The following is a 14,923-nucleotide window of genomic DNA, read 5'->3' as shown; positions in this document are numbered from 1 at the left end:
CAATTAAATGAGTGAAATAGATTAAGTAGTTATTATAATGCCTAGCCAATAATGGCTTCTCAATAAATGTGAATTTCTTCTTTTTCCCAGTGCTTAGAAACACTGTGTAGAATCTGGGGCTGCAAGCTCTACATCAAGATAAGAGAAGTGAGATTTAAATAGAGATTCAAGAACTTTCTATAGTATTTCTGGACCAAAGTCAGTGGAATTAGGTGGGTGGCCATCCAAACTATGGTGATTAATTTGTGGTTGCCTTTTTAGGGTGATGGATACTATGGATAGTTAAAATAACAGAAACAAAACAGACAACTCAAACCATCATAACTTTTTTTAAGGTAGCATGAACTTCAGCTCATGTGATGTACAAACAGGCCTATCGAAAGCAAATTAAGAAGTCCCATTTACTAATGCCAGTTTTTTCACGTCCCTACATTTCATGCATGGACATGAGGAAGGAGTTATGAGAGAGAACTGACCAAACAGGAAGGGTTACTTTCTTCCTGGACAGTGACATATATCAGGTGAAAATTGGGTAACACATGACTCTACTCATTACTGACTTCTTCTGAAGAATTGATCATAATATTGGCTCCTTGGGGACTTCAGAACAGTTTTCAATCCAGTGAAATTCACATGCTTCCCAAAAATCCATGGGACTTACTGGAATTTTTATGTATTATTACTCTTGATCTTGTGAACACCTAGGTCTGGGGCCCAAGTCTCACTGAGCCCGAACCTGAGATTCTGAGCCCTGGCTGTACACCAGAGACCCTTATCACACCTAACAAAATTAGCAGTTTCTTAATATATTCTAATACCTGATCTACATTAAAATTTCCCCAATTTCCCCCAAAATGTCATTTACAGCTGATGTGTTCAAACCACAATCCAACAAAATCCACATGTTGTATTTGGTTTTATTCTTCATAAGTCTCTTATAATCTAGCATAGTCTCCAACACCTTTTTTTAGTGCCATTGATTTGTTGAAGAACCTCTGTATGTCCTGAAGAATATTCCTACCTTATCACTCTGATGATTTCCTTGGGATGTCATTTCCCTTGTTCCTCTATTCCTTGTAAGCTGGTAGTTGGATATAAAAGATTGGTTAGATTCAAGTTAAACATTTTGGGTAAGAATACTTCATGGGTGACACTATGTCCTTTGTGCTATATCATGTCAGGTCCACACAATATCTGGTTGCCCCACCAATACTGAGACCAAGATTGATCAGTGCAGTCATACGATGGATCACAGTCTGATCCTTCTCATTGCAGAGCTGTGTTTTCCCCTATAACCAGCGTGGGGTCCTGATACTTTGGTCCTTCTATTCACTGCCACCATGTGCCATCCAAGTCATGAAAGATTAAACAGAAACAAAACAAAAAATTATCTTCACTTTCCTAGTTTGAATCAGAGGATTTAAATGAAATATATTCTCTGATCACAATGGAGTAGAATTAGAAGTTAGTAATGGAAAGAAATTTAGGAAATTCACAAATATGTGGAAATCAGCTCCTAAATTTTAGATTAAACCAAGATTGGAAAAATTGATTCTTTATGAAAGGAAAGAGATTTCCTAACCCAGCATCATGATTGTACCCCCTCCTCCACTGTTCCTCCAATGCGCTGGGCTGCTTCTGGTCACAGGGACCTTGCATCCACTGTTCCCACTGCCTAGAATGCTCTTGTCCAGCTTCCTTGCTCAACTAGTGCCTACCTTTCACTCAGATCTCAAGCCCAATGTTACTTCTATGGAGAGAACTTCCGTGATCCCCCACACACTAGGGCAGGTCTTTCCGGTGGTGTGTGCCATCCAGTAACATATGCCTTTCCTTTTTATCATGGAATATATTTACAATCTGTATGTGATCAGTGGTTTAATGTTTATTAAATTTCCCCTGCTAGGCTGCTAACTCCCCAAAGAATGGAACCATGCTTCTTTTGTTCACCTTTGTCTCTCGTGTTGAGCACAGTAGCTGGCGCACAGTAGGAGCTCAGTATATATTTGATCATTCATAAGAATAGAACAAAATTTATGTAGATATTTCTCATAATTTTATGATAAAAAAGATCAATATAAAGGCTAAAATACAGAAAATTTACACAATGAAATATGTAGCCTTTAAAAAATCATGTTTCTCAAAAAAAATCATGTTTCTGAGTAATATTTAATGATACTGGGAAACATTCATTATATAATGTTAGATTTAAAAATTAATGTGGCATAAGAGTCCTATTTATTTACCTTTTCCACATATTTTTTAAAAGTAGAATTATTAAGTATAGTTTTATTTCATGCTTTTCACTTAATACTTAAGCTACTATATCAACATATTATGTATGCATAAGATATAAGCAGAGAAATAAGTTGAAGACAATATTACTGGTGATTTATTTTAGTGGATGGAATTTCAGGAGGATTTATTTCTTCCTTAGACTTCCTGTATTTTTCAAATGTGTTGATAATAAGCATATATATTTTTATAATTAGGAGCCACTGTAATTAAGAACATGGACTTTGGTGTTAGCCTGATCTGAGTTCCAGTTCCAGCTCTGTCTCTGCCACTTAGTAGCTGAGTGACCTGGACAACATTCTCCCCTCAGAGGAATACTTAAAACACATAAACCTCTTAGACCTCTTTATGCCATATTAATAATTAGCAGCTCTTGTTATAGATTTGGATCTGATAAAAATATCACTTTTAAAATTTAAAAAACCTTTCTTCTGGAAAGAAAAAAATGAAAATAATACCCATATGTACTTTCAATAGTATTTTCAAAATGAAAAAAAAGTTTAAAGTCATACTCAGAACATTGAAAAAGTGAAGGATTACTGGCCCTGGAGAATCAGCTGTAGGAAGAAAGACCATTGAAATTCAGAAGTTAATTCCTGGGTCACTTTCTAAAAAGTAAAAAACAAAACTCTTAACGTTGCCAACCTAAAGAGAGGTGAATGAATTCCTATACTAAGTGCAGCTGCTGCAACAGGGTCCCTCAGAACTATTCACAAGCAGGTAATGATTTAGCCAAACTGTTGGACTCAGCTTGTGTCAGCAATATAGTGGACAGCTCTACTTGATAGGCAAACTTACACTGCCTCAGTTTCTCCCTGGTAAGTTGACAAATTGGCTCCAAAACCAAATTGATAATTTGTAAGCTATCCAAAATTCATGCATCTTGTTCTAACTGGAACAGTGTGTAGTCAGGGAGATCAACTTTAGTAGAAGCTATTAGGTTTATCTCTAGTGGAAAGACCCGATTGGAATCTCAGCCCTTCCACTTACCCAATTTTATAGCTTTAGGCTAAAACTTAATCATGCATGAGCTTCATTTTCTCATTTGTAGCTGGGAATGATGGTTTCTACCCTACTAGAAAGCTGTGCAGATAAAAAGAAATGATGTCCATGAGAGCCTGGAGCAGAGCCTGACAACTGACAGGATCAGTGTATTACTTCCCACCTCCCATGGGGACCCAGTCCGTGGGACAGAACCAGACAGCCAGGCCTGTATCTGAGCACGGCTACTGCAGCGAGATATGCAGCCCAGTTCCTTCATGGGGCTCACATCCAGCTAACAGAGCTGTCTGCCAGGTGGTAGAGGCCTTCAGAGAGCAGACTGACGCAACCCCTGCCTTCGGGAAGCAGCATTGCTAAGCAGCCCTTCAACCGTTGAAACAGTTCAGACTTTATTGGTTTTAAATAGATAATGATCACCTCTGTTTCTTGAGTGATTATACCTCCATCTTTTCTAAATCTAAGCTTAAACCTTGATGCACCCTACACACATACACACACACACATAGACACACAGAGTCCTTGAATCAGAAGGATGGTTTTCTCCACCAGTCACAGCTTTTCCTCAACTTTTTATTTTGAAAATTTCAAACAAATTGCAAACAGAAAAATTACAAATAGTACATGAACACCATATACTGTTCGTTTAGATTCATCAATTGAATTTCGCCATTTGCTTTCTCTCTTTTTAATTTTTTATTTCTGGCTGAACCATTTAGAGTTAATTATAGACACTGACACTTCATCCCAAAATACGTTAGCGTGTATTTCCTAAGAACAAGGACATTCCTCCTACATGGAATAAGACTCTCACTCAGGAAATTTAACGGTAATGCACTAGTAGAATCTGATACGCAGTCCATATTAAAATATTTTCATTTGTCCCAACAATATCCTTTGTAGGTTTTTTTTTCTTTTAATCTAGATATCAAAAAGAATAAAAAGGAAAAAAGACCACACATTGCATTTAATTGTCATCCTTTCACTCTGAAATCTAAAAACCTTTCCCCTTTGGAGCTAGAACTATTGTTTTCCTCTTAATTTTTATTTACAGCAGTGGGCCTCTTGACTAAATGCAGAAATTTGTCATCTTCATTTTTGGCCTATGTACTCCTTGAAAAAGTGACTGGTACTGAATGTAATCCCACTGTTTTTCAGATCTTAGCTTTAAACCATATTGAAATAGAATGATACCTGTTAACAGCAGCTATATGATGACAAGTCTGGGTGGAAAAGGAATGGGGCATTCAACTTGGGGCATGTTCAGGTCAAAGAACTGACAGAACAGGAAGGTGACAAGACCAGCAGGCCATGACTGGAGTTAGGAACCTGACTCTCTCCCTAGGGAAAGTGAAGAGAGTCACAGAGGAGTGAGGGGGAGCCACAGGATGGTGACTTTCCTAGGGGACAGACCTTTCTAAACCCTGGAAGACTTCCAGGCCAGAGAAACAGCAAAAAGTACACTGGAGACCCAGAAGAACCGGGGGTGGGGAGAGTGGGGGGTGCCCAGGTAATGAGGAGAAACAGTGAATCCCACCCCTGAGCTGCGCATGGTTTTAAATTCACATTAGTTCTCTAGAAGAGGGGCCTTGGGACCTAGACCTATGCCAGCTGGAGTCAGATCAGGTAACCTTCTGGAGGGGGAAGGTAGAGGGCAGGCTAGAGGTGCAAAATCCCAGATCTTCAGATCTCCTGAGGCAGAACTCCTTCAGGTAAGGAAAACGGGAGAAAGAACCCAGAATAATCATTAGGAAGAGAAGTTGCCGATGAGACTGTGAAGGGACAAGTGGGAGGACGAAGGCTAATTCAGTTGGGATGGCCAGGGAACAGTGGAAAGAATCCGTGTCCCTGACAACACTGATCCACTGAGCTAACCAACTCCTAAGCCGCCCCACCTCTGGACTTCTTGCTACGTAAAACAATAAACTTTTGTACTTTTAAAAACAAGAGGCCACCTTAAATTAATGAATTAAGAAGTTATCTGAAAAGGATATTTTCCAAGAAGTCTTGAGAACCAAAAGAATAAAGATATCAAATAAGTGAACATAGTCGCAGTGACTACAGCAAATCCATTCAGCTTGTTGGCTAGATCTTATGCATATGATTACCTGGAAAAATTGTGAAGAACAAACCTATCAACTCAATGATTTTAGAAGAATTAGAGAGAAAACCAGTAAAGGCAGGTGAAAGGAAAGTCTGCTCTGTAGGCAGTTTCTTAAAACATATACACACAAGTATATACGTGTATGTGCAATGCATATGTATATAAACACGTGAGTGTATATACTAATATATATGGACAAAATGTGCCCCACACAGGAGGCACTGCTGAATACAGAAGCATTCCAGGTAATTCAAGTGGGGGAGAACAAGAGAAAGTAGGATACTCACTACTAAATGTTGAAAAGAGGTTTGAGGTGCTCTTGCTACCTAACAAGGAAATTTGTACCAGAATAACTAGAATAAATAGAGCTTCCACAATGCACCAGCTATAATAAGGCTGCAAAGCAGTGTGAGTAATAGAAGAGAGGGAAGTGTCCTGACTCTGTTCCTGTTGTCGAGTTTCTCCGCTGTAAACTCTGCAGATACTGAATCACCAGGGAGAGGTTATTCAACCCTCTCTGCGTCTAAAATTTAACCCCATTGTACTTCAGTTTCCTGGCACAAACCTTACTTTAAAGTTGTTTGTAGGACCGTGAATGAATTTAACAGACTGTAAATTTAACCCTAAAAATATGTAACCTTATTTCCTCCAATTTAGTGTGGAAAAAAAATCTGTGCTGCAGTTGGGAAGAAAGGGAGAAAGAAACATGTTTTCACCCTTTTCACCTTCAAATTAAGAGCGTGATTGTTGACATGGAACACCCACCGTTCATTTAGAAGCTGTTGTATTGACTACTACTTTCCTGTTCCTCGGATCTGCTCATCTGAAGGGGTGGTGCTGATGGGGATTCGAACAGCTGCACATTTCCAACATAGTATTCCCTAAATGGTGTCAAATGACTGGGAATGAAGTTTTGGTGACTGGATGATTTATTCACTTAGTCATCGTTGTTCCGTCAGGGGAAACAATAAGAGGCTTTTGTTTGTGTTTCTGAGTGTAGGGTGTGAGGGATGAAGAGAAGAGAATAGCCATATAATGAAACTTTGGTCCTCTTTCTCCCTCTCTCAAAAGAGGTCTTTATCTTCAAATTACTATAAATATATCATAAAAAGAGAACATATACTGCATTGTGGCCCCTTCCACATTGTTTTTTCACATTTTCCTGGAAAGGTTCTTTTTTTCCTTCTCTGTTAAAAATACTGCAAAAAATACTGCATGAATATGTTCAAATCATAAAATATTCAAACATTACAGAAATAACAGAGGGAAAAACAAGTCTCCCTTCACTGCCCTTGCCCAACCCCAACCCCCCTCTCCCAGCAGTCAGCCCCTACAAAAAAAAAGTTCTTTCTTTGTTTCTTTTTTTTTTTTTTAACCTTTATTACCCTGGTTTGGGGGGAGTTTCATAACAACAGACGGTATATTCAGCCAACAGGCAAATTCCTAAATACAAACAACCAGGAATCACTGAAAGTGAACCTCCCTGTGAAATATAGTCCCAGAAAGTGCCAGGGAAATTCGTGGCAGAGTGGCTGAACGCAGACCAGAGTCCCCGAGTGAAAAGGCTCCCAGGGCCAGAAACATCTGGGTTTGCTTCTCCCCTTGCCACTAGCTAGCTGGATGTCTTTGCGCATCTTTGTTTCCCCAGCTGTAAGGTAGGCTGGACAACAGGAGTCCGAAATGAAGCTTATGGCCAGGAAACACCTAGCAAGTGCCTGACCTATGCTAGATCTTTGGCAAAAATAGTTTTCCTCCCAATTCCAGAGGAACTTTGGTACATCTAAAGCACATGTTATTTCTGGTGACATTCTAGTTTCATCTGCATGTTTGTGGGGAAGTTATAATCCTATTTGTGCACTGTTTATAAAAGGTGAAAAAAGAGCATGCTTTGTTGCCCTTCCAAACTGCTTGGAGTGCATCAGTGTTTTTACAGGTTAATTAAAGGCTGGCACAGAAATACATCTGCATTGGACTTAGGTTCAGGCAATGGATGTGGATTCAGGCAAGAGTGTTCAGGATTATGAAATCCTGATAATCATGTGTAAGTTATCTCTGGGAATCCTGTATCATAAAAATAATTCAAAGACAAATTTGAGTAACTGGGGAACACTGATGCAAGAACATTGGATTTAATTTTAAAAATTATTTGTGTAATATTAAGACGGCTATCACCGACTCGATGGACGTGAGTTCCAGTGAACTCAGGGAGTTGGTGATGGACAGGGAGGCCTGGGGTGCTGCAATTCATGGGGTCGCAAACAGTCGGACACTACTAAGCAACTGAACTGAACTGAACTGAAGACGGGCTATTTGGGAGTTCATAATTTTTTATTTTCATCACACACACACACTCAAAACTCAGCAGTCATCCAACAGGCAAGCTCATAATAAGGTGAAAAGTAACTTGCAAAAGGTAGAAGATAAGGCTTTTGGCAATTCTGGGGCTTTTTCTGCAGTCTTTGAAGGTTAGAGTGCCCTCTACTGGTTACTATCTAGAAAGACAGGCAGCTAATAGTTCACAGAGGACTCAAAATTTTTGGAAACATGGAAATACAATGCTTAATCTCCGTATATTTCCTATTGAGTGATCTTTTTTTTATAAAGGCTTATCATCTGAAAAAGAGAGAGCAGTGAATTTTTTTGTTCCAACTTGATTTCTTAATCAGAAATACCATATTAAGTAAGTAAGTGTCAGTTGCTCAGTCGTGTCCGACTTTGCAACCCCATGGACTGTAGCTCTCCAGGCTCCTCTGTCCATGAGATTCTTTTTTTTTTTTAAATTTTAAAATCTTTAATTCTTACATGCGTTCCCAAACATGAACCCCCCTCCCACCTCCCTCCCCATAACATCTCTCTGGGTCATCCCCATGCACCAGTCCCAAGCATGCTGTATCCTGCGTCAGACATAGACTGGCGATTCAATTCTTACATGATAGTATACATGTTAGAATGCCATTCTCCCAAATCATCCCACCCTCTCCCTCTCCCTCTGACTCCAAAGTCCGTTATACACATCTGTGTCTTTTTTCCTGTCTTGCATACAGGGTCGTCATTGCCATCTTCCTAAATTCCATATATATGTGTTAGTATACTGTATTGGTGTTTTTCTTTCTGGCTTACTTCACTCTGTATAATCGGCTCCAGTTTCATCCATCTCATCAGAACTGATTCAAATGAATTCTTTTTTACGGCTGAGTAATACTCCATTGTGTATATGTACCACAGCTTTCTTATCCATTCATCTGCTGATGGACATCTAGGTTGTTTCCATGTCCTGGCTATTATAAACAGTGCTGCGATGAACATTGGGGTACATGTGTCTCTTTCAATTCTGGTTTCCTCGGTGTGTATGCCCAGAAGTGGGATTGCTGGGTCATAAGGTAGTTCTATTTGCAATTTTTTAAGGAATCTCCATAGTGGCTGTACTAGTTTGCATTCCCACCAACAGTGTAGGAGGGTTCCCTTTTCTCCACACCCTCTCCAGCATTTATTGCTTGCAGATTTTTGGATTGCAGACATTCTGACTGGTGTGAAGTGGAGTCCATGAGATTCTGTGAGCAATAATATAAATTTTGTCTGTTGGATCCTAAGTTTTAAAGTAATCAGCATTTCAGAAGAAAGATTAAATGGAGTAAAGTGGCTCCCAAATATTTAAAACTAGATTTTCCATTCAAAAAATATATTTTGTTGCTGGGTATACAGTTTCTAGTATACACTAGTCTCTCTGTACTAAATTTTCAATTTCCTGTAAATCTATGATTATTTCAAAATGAAAAGTTGGGGAAAAGAATCTAATGAGTTTACTTTGCAGCTTTAAATCATGTAAGTGTTTTTTGAGCTTGTTGAACTGTAATGGAAAGAAAATAACAAAGATTAAAAATGTGCATGAGTTGAAATTTTGACTTTTCTGTGCTTTTTCTTGCCCTGCTCTCCTTTTCTTGCCCTATGCTTCCTGGCTACTGGCCAGGAAGGGTGGCCTTTGCCGATAGTCCCTGAGGAACCTGCAAGAGGAATCTAGCCAGAACAGGAATGTGCATGCTCGTCAGGCAGAGCAAACCATATTGCCTGTGTGAATTAGCTTACTGCTTTTCATTCATGTATTTAAAAGCAGAATTCTTAACTTCTAATGCAGTGTGACCCAGAATTCACCCACTTTTCATCCATGCATTAACTTATTCCACAGCTATTGAGCACCTATTATGTACTGCACACTATATGTCATGAATATATGTTGCTTCTACCAAATAGGGGTCTAAAATTTAATCACATTCCTTTTAAAATCAAAACAGCACACAAACACATGCACACACCAGTCTCAGGAAAATCCTTTCTTCCTTCCCTCTGCAAAATTCCTCTGTGTTACAAATCCATGAACACCAGAGGGCTAAAACTCATGCTGGGACCCAGTCCTGCACTTAACTTGCCTACTGGTCTCTACTGGGAGTGTGGGCGTGGGAAATCAGATTTGGACAGCTTCTACCACCCTGGAAACATTGCCCGATTGTCCTGCACCACAGATACCTGCAGGGGCTTCTAGAAAAGTGACGGTGGATGTTCGTTTCCACCCAGTGTTATCGCATACAGATAAGACTTCCACGCTTTGTGACAGAAAGGGTGCTGCACTCTTGGTGTGTTCATCCCTCAGTTGTGTCCGACTCTTTGTGACCCCATGGACTGTAGCCTTCCAGGCTCCTCTGTCCCTGAAATTTCCCAGGCAAGAATACTGGAGTGGGTTGCCATTTCCTTTTCTAGGAGATCTTCCTGTCCCAGGGATTGAACCTGGGTCTCCTGCATTGGCAGGCAGTTTCTTTACCACTAAGCCACTAGGGAAGTCTGTTACTGTACACAGAGGGCAGAAATCCCAAACTGTTCTTTAAACACACACATATGTCAAAGCCCACTTTTCCCTAGAGGACTGGCAGCAGGAATACCCAGTTTTGCATCCATAACCTGAGAAATCTCCAGAGCAAAGTAGCCTGTCCTTGATCTGGACTCCTCAGTCACATCCTTGGTTATCTTGTTCCACGTAAAGCTTACAGCACAGCTGCCCTGGTTGGAGCAGGGGCTCTGTCTCTGTCTACCTTTTTCTCTTTGCATCTCTCCCCTCCCAAGCTAGTGGACATTGAGGTACCTCTGTGAAGCTGTGGGGTTTTGTGAAATGCAAATTGAAAACTGCTGATCTATTTAAAAACTCTTACTTTATTGAAAAATGAGGCCCAGAAATGTTGTAAACTGCTGATCTAGAATTCAAACTGAGATCTCATTTCAAACCTCTTGCTCTTCCTGTTGCTTTGTGTTGTTTCTCTTGTATCTCTATGAAGCTTTATTTGTCGTAGGTCCCATTCCCTCCGAGCTCAGCCTTAGGTAGTTATATATTGAAAAGCAATCTCATAATATATAATTGGGTGTTTATGGCCAATCATAGCTCAGTAAATTGCTTCTATCAAGGAGTATCTGTCAAAGTCCCAGGAGAAAACAGATGGCACACTCAAATTAGGATAATTCAAGGTGGGTTTAATAAAGGTACTATTTACACAAGTACGTGTAGTGTGTAAGGAGAGACCACAAGGGACAGCAGTCCCAAGGGTATTCCCACCCCTACTCCCAGAAGGATGCAGGGAGTGAGCAGATTCTCTAGAGACACATGGAGCGTGCCAGAAGAGGAGCTGTGACCTTTGGTCATGGGACCCAAGCTGCCCAAGGTGACCTTTCAGGCTTGAAGTTGGGTAGTTATAACAGCACCTCCTGGGCCTAAGAGTGAGCTCTTATCTTCCACTTGGAATGAATTGTCAGAGGAGACACAAGTGCTAATGAAGCAAGAGACACTTTTGGAAAGAGGTGCCCAGGCGGAGAATAGTAAGGTAACAGAACCGAGGAGAACTGCTCTGCCACGCGGCTCTAAGTCTCAGGTTTAATGGTAATTTGGTTAGTTTCCAGTTGTCTCTGGCCAATCATTCTGACTCAGAGTCCTTCCTGGTGGCACATGGATTGCTCAGCCAAGGTGGATTCCAGGAGAAGGATTCTGGGAGGTTGGTAGGACATGTGCGCTAGAGTCTCCTCTCTTGTTTTGACCTTTCCAGAATTCTTCCAGTTGGTGGTAGCTTGTTAGTTCCACATTCCTTACCAAGATCTCCTGTTGTAAGATAACTCACGTGAGTGTCTGCTTCCTGTGGTGCCTGGCCAGGGCAGGTGGTTTCAGTCAGTGGTTCCCTGAACAGCTTCACTGTCCTCTCTTCCTCTGATCTCTCCCAGGGATCGTCGTTGGTTAAACCCAACTAGAAGTCAAAGGCACTGAACTAGTCTGTAGGGATCAGCCAGCCTATTATAGAGCAGGCCTAAGGTGGGTGTAGAGTGAACCTAGGAGCAGTGGAAAATCTTTTACTACAAGGTGCTGAAATAAAATTCACATTTTATGGCAAGACAAGAAAAATTTAAATTTTTAAATAAAATTTTTCTTTGCCTGTTTGGGCCGCTAGCCTCTCCTTCAGTGCATGTTGTATATCTGCTTTAACCAGTTCTCTTTAGGAGATAAAATTCCTTCTGAAAGTCATAAAGGCTCACAGCTCTTCAGGAGATAACCTTCCTTCTTAACCTTGTAAGGGGCCAAGAGCCATGTGTAAATCTGGATTGTGTAAACTGTCAATTGACTATAGCCCTTTGTCTTAAAGACTTATATCACTGTACTTTGACCTCTAAAGAAGGAGCTAGTCCTCGGAACTTCTGAAAGACTGTTTACCAGGTTATAATCCTCAGGTTGGCAGCAATACGATTTTCCATTTCTTTCTTATATCTACTATTAATTACTAAATTGTATGTGACCTTTCTTGTTGACATATGTGACAAAGGGCACATACAATTTAGTAAGGGACTCTTGGAGTCGTCTAATGATGATTCACTGTGATGTTGTCATTTATACTCAGAAATAGATATTTGGTCTTATCCTTGTATCTAGCACAGAGCTCCTAAAACCCTTGGAATTTCCCAAGTGAAGACAATGACCAAGGTGTCTTTTGTGACGGAGTGGTGACTTTCAGGCTGCACCTCAGATTGAAGGCAGTAGGCCAAGAGAACCAACCAAGTAATAAGAAGATTGGAACTTTCAGTCCCATGCCTCCATTTCCAGGGGAGAGGAGAGCTACAGTGGCCAATGATTTAATCAATCATGCCTGTGTAATGAAGATTCTGTAAAAACCCAAAAGGATGGGATTTGGAGAGCTTCTACATTGGTGAACCATAATGTTTTCACATGCCAAACTGTGCTGGGCCCCAAGCTCCATGGGGACAGAAGCTCCTTTGTTTAGGACCTCCCCCTATATATTTCTATTATCTGGCTGTTGATTCCAACCCTTTAATATCCTTTGTAATAAACCAGTAATCCAGTGAGTAAACTGGTTTGAGTTCCCCGAGTCACTCTAGAAAATTAATCGCACCCCAGGAGGGAGTCATGGAAACCTCTAATTTCTAGCTGTTGGGTCAGAAGCACAGGTAACTATCTGATTGGCATCTGAAGTAGGGGCAGTCTTGCAGGATGGAGCCCTCAATCCATGGGATCTGATGATATTTGGATAGTGTCAGAATTGAGTTTAATTTTAGGACACTCAACTGGTGTCAGAGATTTGCTTAGTGTGGAGAAAAAACCCACCCATCAGAGTTAGTGCTAGAATCATGCTTATCTAATAATGGGATCCCAGAATATGGAAAAACAAAGGAAAAGCAGTCACTGGAAGGGAGCTTTCCAAGTGCCCTGAACTACACAACCTGAGATGAACCTTACTGTGATATGTGCTCTATATTTCTTTGAAATGATTCAAACACAGGGATTTTTTTTTTTTTTTTTTTGCCACACCCGCAGCTTGCAGGAACTTAGTTCTCTGGCCAGAGATCAAACCCAGGGCCACGGCAATGAAAGCACCAAGTCTTAACCACTGGACCACCAGGGAATTCCCCACAGGGATTTTAAAAGATTTTTAAATTTTTACTCAACTATAGTTGATTTACAATGTTGTGTTAATTTCTGCTATATAGCAGAGTGACATATATATATATGCTGCTGCTGCTGCTGCTGCTAAGTCACTTCAGTCGTGTCTGACTCTGTGAGACCCCATAGACGGCAGCCCACCAGGCTCCCCCGTCCCTGGGATTCTCCAGGCAAGAACACTGGAGTGGGTTGCCATTTCCTCCTCCAATGCGTGCGAGTGAAGTCGCTCAGTCGTGTCCGACTCTTAGCGACCCCATGGACTGCAGCCTACCAGGCTTCTCTGTCCCTGGGATTTTCCAGGCAAGAGTACTGGCTTGGGGTGCCATTGCCTTGTCCGATATATATATATACACACACACATATTTATATATATATTCTTTTTCATATCATTTTCCATTATGGTTCGTCACAAGATACTGAATATAGTTGCCTGTGCTAGATAGTTCAGTTCAGTTCAGTCGCTCAGTCGTGTCTGGCTCTTTTCGACCCCATGAATCGCAGCACACCAGGCCTCCCTGTCCATCACCAACTCCCAGAGTTCACTCAGACTCACGTCCATCGAGTCAATAATGCCATCCAGCCATCTCATCCTCTGTCGTCCCCTTCTCCTCCTGCCCCCAATCCCTCCCAGCATCAGAGTCTTTTCCAATGAGTCAACTCTTCACATGAGGTGGCCAAAGTACTGGAGTTTCAGCTTTAGCATCATTCCTTCCAAAGAAATCCCAGGGTTGATCTCCTTCAGAATGGACTGGTTGGATCTCCTTGCAGCCCAAGAAACTCTCAAGAGTCTTCTCCAACACCACAGTTCAAAAGCATCAATTCTTCGGCACTCAGCCTTCTTCACAGTCCAACTCTCACATCCATACATGACTACTGGAAAAACCATAGCCTTGACAAGACGGACCTTAGTCGGCAAAGTAATGTCTCTGCTTTTGAATATGCTATCTAAGGTTGGTCATAACTTTTCTTCCAAGGAGTAAGCGTCTTTTAATTTCATGGGTAAAATCACCATCTGCAGTGATTTTGGGGCCCAAAAAATAGTCTGACACTGTTTCCACTGTTTCCACTGTTTCCCCATCTATTTCCCATGGAGTGATGGGACCGGATGCCATGATCTTCGTTTTCTGAATGTTGAGCTTTAAGCCAACTTTTTCACTCTCCTCTTTCACTTTCATCAAGAGGCCTTTTAGTTCCTCTTCACTTTCTGCCATAAGGGTGGTGTTATCTGCATATCTGAGGTTATTGATATTTCTCCTGGCAATCTTGATTCCAACTTGTGCTTCTTCCAGTCCAGCGTTTCTCATGATGTACTCTGCATAGAAGTTAAATAAGCAGGGTGACAATATACAGCCTTGACATACTCCTTTTCCTATGTGCTAGATAGTAGGACTTGTTTATCCATTCTGCATATAATAGTTTCATCTGCTAATCCCAAACTCCCAACCCATCCCTCTCCTGCCCCACCTCCCCCTTGGGAACTACAGATCTGTTTTCTATGTCTGTGAGTCTGTTTCTGTTTCATAGATAAGTTCATTTATGTCATATTT

This window comes from Ovis aries, chromosome 18 (genome assembly GCF_016772045.2).
Source record: "Ovis aries strain OAR_USU_Benz2616 breed Rambouillet chromosome 18, ARS-UI_Ramb_v3.0, whole genome shotgun sequence".
In the NCBI taxonomy this organism is placed as follows: Eukaryota; Metazoa; Chordata; class Mammalia; order Artiodactyla; family Bovidae; genus Ovis; species Ovis aries.
The sequence above is the reverse complement of the archived record's forward strand: the minus strand, read 5'-3'. Positions refer to the sequence as shown.